The sequence below is a fragment of the Vidua macroura genome, chromosome 4 (assembly GCF_024509145.1).
Source record: "Vidua macroura isolate BioBank_ID:100142 chromosome 4, ASM2450914v1, whole genome shotgun sequence".
Classification (NCBI taxonomy): domain Eukaryota; kingdom Metazoa; phylum Chordata; class Aves; order Passeriformes; family Viduidae; genus Vidua; species Vidua macroura.
In genome coordinates this window covers 34654400-34660399 of record NC_071574.1, presented here as the reverse complement: position 1 = coordinate 34660399, position 6000 = coordinate 34654400, and the positions used below count along the sequence as shown (strand labels likewise).

Below are 6000 nucleotides of genomic sequence, written 5' to 3'. Positions count from 1 at the left end.
TTTTATCCAAAGTCCAGTAAGACCTTCAAAGTGAACAAGTGACAAATTTTTTATTTAATCTTGAAGAAAATCTTCAATACAAAAGTAATTACAATGGAAACGAGACTTTATTTTTCTAAGAGCAAATTTCTAAATTTTTCTAAAAATTAAAAAGTACTGATAACGATGTTGCAAAGTTGTTGTATATTCACTAAACGTCAGGATGACTTTTTCTCTCTTTTTATCTGTTATCTCTGTGAGTAACATGCTTGTCCAATCTAAATGTTAAACTTCAATTCCTTTTTCTGCCTGAAGGGATTAAAAGCTGTGTTTCTCATTTTAGCCTAACTACTGAGGTGTGGTAAGCTCTGAGAAAGCATTAGCTTACTTCTTCTCATTTTGAGATGTTCTCCTGGAAAGTAGACCTGGTTACCAAGATAGCTGTTTTCAACTTAGTGAAACAAGAATAAATGGAAGTCAAGAGGACTCTAAATCTTTGCCTATGGGGTAACTGCTTCACTCTCTGTGTTTTGCAGCTGGCTTGAGTTAGTGTTGCCATATCTCTGCTGGAGGGTTTCCCCTTCATTTTCTCTCCTCTGGACTGAGCTGAGCCCCTGCAACTCTTGTGAGGACACCAGTGATTGGTGACAGCTGGAGAAGGGGGTATGCATATCAACAAATCCAGATTTGTTGGCAGTCTGATAAGTAAACTGATCTTGCTCACCACATCAATCATATATTTATTACTGCTGGGAGACTTGGGAATACCTGAAAGAAAAGAAGAGTCAATTTTGGTAAGCACATCTTACTGAGGTGTGAACTGGCAGTGTACCACATTCTGTGAGTATGGCAACAGCTCTCACCATGATGTTAGTTTTGCACCACAGAGTTTGTTATTTTTTAATAGAAGAATGGTTTTGTTGCTGTCTTTCATTTCATGAATCAAGCCTGCAAAATCTGACTCAAATTTATTACTACCTTTGGGAAAGTTAATGTCATATTGTTATGTAAATTTGAATTTTATTTCAAAAATTATAATTAACTACTCATTAACTTTTCCTGCTTCAATTCCCTAATTGTATATTTTGCCTTAAATAACGTGCATGCCATGATTTATTCTTTCTTCTCTTTTGCTTACCATGTCCTCCTAGAAACATAGAAAATGTTTGTAAATACAATATTAATTTTTGACATTTGAAAGGATTAAACTGGAAAAGTTTACTCTTGTATTTAAATTCTCTGGTTCTGAACTCATAGAACTGCTTTCAGGACCTTCGTCAGCACAAACTTTTCCTCAACTTTAATATCTCTTTAAAACTCTAAATATACTGGCAGCAAATAGACAGCATATTGATGTCTGAGGAAAAAATTCCAGGTATGGTAAGCAAAGACCTCAGACACATTTGGTCATAATACATTACTCTGGTGTGTGGTTCTTGGTTGTGTTAGCCATATGGAATCACAGCAGCTGTAGTTACAGAATTGTTAATGTACTTAAGATGTGAAGGAATCTAAAAATTTTGCTAGAGAAAGCTGCAGCACCCTGTAAACAAGTATTTCTACTGGTGTTAAGTGATAAAGGAGCAGCAATTTTAACTTGCCTTTCCAGCTGACAGACGGATGCTGTGCTCTCTGAGGCATTCACTCTGAAGAAATTGCTCTACAATAGCAAACTGAGCTCATCTTTTTATATTAACTTCTCAGAATTAATTGCCTACTATGCATCTTCTCTTTGGTGCACATCTTTTTTCCAGTTAAACATTACTGTTCAAATGTCAGCCTGCCCCTTGGTTTTTAGTTGGTAGCAGCATCATTATCCACTCAGTATCAATTATCTGTGTAAGTTTGAGTTGTTTTTTGTCTTTTAAATTTTGTGTTCCACTGGACTTATGAGAACAGCAGCCTTTACTAGACCATGGTGATTAATTCACTTAGGCAGAGCAATGAGCAAAGGTTTCAAACTACTGCCCCTGCCTGGGACTTTAGGATCCTAGGTGGGTGGAAGGAGAGTTTGCATTCCTGCATGTGTGTTCTTATTGATTCAGTTTTATGAAAAATCATTCTGTAGATAACAAGAAACAACTTAACACCCAAATACTTTCTTTGGAAGGGAGGAAAGGATGTAATTTTGATGTGGTGAGCAGTCATGAAAGTGTGTTAAGATGGTGAGGCAAAACAGCAGTAATTGAGGCTGCTGTACCTCCATTTTCAATTTTATTTTCAGGATAAAGAAATTGCTCTTAGAAGCCTGAATAGGTGAAATCTCAATAAGAAAAAAAAAAAAAAGATGAATAAGGCAAGATAAAAATTGCAACGAGTGAATGTACTGTGTATAGCTGAGAATTAAGAGAATTTTTAAACTAGTGCCAGAAGGTGAGAGAATTTTGAGCAGCTTTTTTCCCTTTTAATTATTTATCAGAAAAGGAGAAGAAATACATAACAAGCAGATATAACTTTAGAAAACCTCTCACGTTTTGATCTGCAGGTCATACATCATGACCCAGAAAAAGAGAAAAAGTAGTTTAATCTGCTTGAGTGAGCTCCACAATACAGAGGTATCTGCTTAATGTTTTGATCATGATGAAGGTGACGCTTCCTTAGACACTTGCCCTTATGGAAGGACTTGATGGTCTTCAATCTTTTCAGTGGACCTGTCTGGAGAAGCCTGAGGCTTGTACTACCACATTGAAGCTCAGGCTGAGGTTTTCTTTAATTTCAAGATGTGTCGATTGAGTACAACGAGTAAAGGAAAAAAAAAAAAAAATCTGTGTGCCTTTTTTCTGCTCTTTCTGTCTCTTAATTCATTAAGGCATTATTTAAATCAACCTGGAATGGTTTATGCTGGTGATGAAGCCTGTATCAAGACAGGTAAGTAGCCAGATGTATTGTGGAAATTTGGTCTATGCTGATTGTTTCATTTTGTTTTATTTTGATAATCCCACTCTGCAATGCTGCCTCAACACCTTAGTTTGTTAAGCTGTCTAAGACATTCAAACTCAGACTTATCTTCAAATGTGAAATGAGAATCAGGGCACAACGTGGATTCTAAGCAATGGAGATACATGTTGTCCTGTGCCCTCTCCCGTCCCCCGCCCCGTGCTCCGTGCTGTACTAAAGGCTGAGAGATGCCATTTCTGCACAGCTCTCCGAGGGGAAGGGGAGAATCCGGGAGACCACTCCGATTTTTAATGCGGGGAGAAATAAACCTGCAAATAAACCCCCTGCCTCCCCTCGGCTGGGGATTCCACGCACCGTTTCTGTACTCGCAACAAATTGATATTTACGGGAGAGCAGAAAGCGGGGAAGAGGGGCGGAGGGGAGGGGGCGAATGCTCGGGCGTGACACGCTCTGACGGCGCGGCTGCCCCGCACGCTGCGGCTCCGCTGCGGTTCCGCCGCGGCCGGATCGGCTCCGGGGGGGGGCAGCGCCGCCGCCGCCCGCGCGCCCCGCGCTGCCCGCGCGGCGGGGCGGGGCCGCGGGGGTGACGTCATGGGGCGTGGCGGGGGCGTGGCGCGGCGGCGGTGCCGCGCCGGGAGGGCGCGGGATGGGGCGGGGGGCGCGGCCGGACCCGCCGGCCCGGCAGGCGGCTCCCTGCGGCACCCGGGCTCGCCCGGACACTGGTGAGAGCGAGGGGGGCGGCTCGGCACCTGAGGGGTCCCGGCGGGGACGGGTGCTGCCTTTTTTTTTTGTTTTTTTTTTAATTTCTTTTTTTTTCCGGTGGGGAGGAGTGCGGATTTGGTTTGGTTGTTCGGTTGGTTGGTTGGTTTGTTGATTTTTTTGGTGTTCTTGTTGTTTTGGGGATTTTCGCGGGAGAAGTGCATCAGGGCACCCCCGCGGGCTGGCGCTGCTGCCGCCGTCCCCTCGGCCGGTGCCGGGTGCGGGCACCGGCTGAAGGTTCCCGTCCGCTCCGTCGGGCTGGAGCTTGGACAGCAGCGGCCCCGGCTACCCCGGTCTCTCCGGGGCGATTTCACACCCTCCTTCACTTGGCACCACCCTAAATGCCGCTTAAAGATCAGGGATTTCCGAGTAAGTGTGGCATGTCGCGACAAGAGGGAACCCAGGTTAGAAAACCCTGGCGTGCGTGCGCAGGCGAACTTGGTCTTTGTTTGTAATCATGTTTTAAGTAATTTCTTGTTTAGTTGATGCTACGTGTGTGGGAAGGTGGATAGAAGCACCAGTCCTTACAAAACGCGACGGTAGAAGCTGTGGAAATGTGAACGAAGTTATTCATGTTCCCACTGCTGTCGGCATGCCTATCTTGCTGAGACTATCTGGAAAAGGTTCCTCTAAATCTGGCAGTTCTCACTTTTCCTCTATCCATGCATTTTAAGAGCACAAGCGTCAAATGCCTTCTCTCACTTCTTTCCCGTCTTCTTCTTTCTTGTATTTGCAAGTTGTGGACAGGAATTAATTGAAAAGAAGGAAACACGGTCTTACGCTTTAATGCAATTTAAATTGTCTTCATTGCCTAGCAGAAAGGTAATGAACTGTCTCGTGTTTTTCCTTCTCAGTTCGAAATACTGCAAAGTTTATTTATCTTAGTGTGTATGGAGATGTGTAAATCCGATAGTTACTGTTGTGTGTTTTCTTAAATCCCTCTGACAGTGCAGGGACTGAAGTAAGTAGACGAACTGATGTAGTACCTGAGAGAATGAGCTTATCTTGCAAAGCATTTCCTTTTTAATACTGATCAGCTAATATGTACTCTGCCACAGTACTTCATTAAAAAGTTGGGAGCTAATTAGCTGTTTCTTACAGCTAGAGTTCCCGATTTTAATTAGAGTTCCTGTCTTTCAGTTTAAACTGATTAAAGCAATGCCAAAGCCATTCTGGTTATTTTCAATGTTTGTTTAAAAAAAAAGGAAAAAAATGAGTAATTTTAAGATCTTTGTACTTCATGTTGAAAAACAAACACTTCTGTTTGGGGTTCTGTCCCTGATTCTCTAGAGTGTGGGGGATGAGACGATTATGTTTATCTTACATTAGAGTGAGGAAGTAAACTGACTAATGGCAATGAAACTCACATGTTTGTTGCTCAAGGGTCATTGCTTTCAATAGGAAAATCGCAATTTGAGAAGGAAAACTCGAATGTGCTAACTAACAAACATGTGGATAAAATGGATAACCTCTGGGCACTCAGGTGGATTTCGCAGTGCTCCAACCATGTACAGGGCTCTCTTTGGCGATTTGTGTAATGGTGAAAACAGTGCTGCAGTCTAATATTATTGACCAAAAGTCTTATTCAGACTTACATAAAGCTGTCATGGTGGTTAAATATCATCCTCCATTATGTTCTCTATTAATCTCATGTGTATACTTCAGACTTCATTCTGCTGAGGAACAGTTACTTACATTAGGCTTAAAAGAAAAAAGGGGGGCAATATATGGCTCATACATGGGTACACTGCTATATTTTAGACAACATTTTAAAACCCTGTTAGGGGTTTGAGAGATTTGCAAATTGGTAATTCCTGAGGGAGTTGTTATGCTGATAAGACTTCCAGTATCTTTATTCTGAGTATTTCATATCACTCTTGACACTCTTTATGGGAAGAGTTTAATGTTTGTTGTACACTGCTAAGCACTTGTGACAGGATTTAGCAATTGGTTCTTTAAAGTGCAAAAAATGAAGTCCTGGAAAATGCAAAGCTAAATGAATGACACCCTTTTAAGGCACACGAATGGGGCAAACTCGCAGTGCTTGAAACTCCCCTGTAGACTGACAGCTGACCTTGACTTTAACTCTATGAACTTGTTTGCTTTCAGTATTTGACCGAGTCAGCACTGTGATAATGCTCATGTTATGGCAGAAAGTTCTCTTGTCTTTTCTGACATTTAAAGGATATTGCTGTTACTATTATTTCACAGGGATTGAATTCTATGCAAAAAAACTTCCTTGCAAAACCTTTGGTGTTGTTATGAATGGGGTCCCATATGTCCAATTTCATAAATCACAGGATTGAAATTTAGCAGCAATTTTTAATTGGGGTATAAAATAATAATAATACAATTAGCTATACT

The 6000-nt window shown here is 41.7% G+C and overlaps 1 protein-coding gene across 2 annotated transcripts in view; it reads left to right on the top strand.

The window, feature by feature from the left end:
- Nucleotides 1-3538: 3538 nt before the first annotated feature.
- Nucleotides 3539-6000, top strand: part of MARCHF1 (membrane associated ring-CH-type finger 1) — a 224141-nt gene continuing 221679 nt past the window's right edge. For both annotated transcript variants that reach the window (XM_053976543.1, XM_053976542.1), the window contains exon 1: nt 3539-3599. The gene's annotated coding sequence lies outside the window, so the exon portion shown is untranslated. The remainder of the gene's footprint in view (nt 3600-6000) is intronic.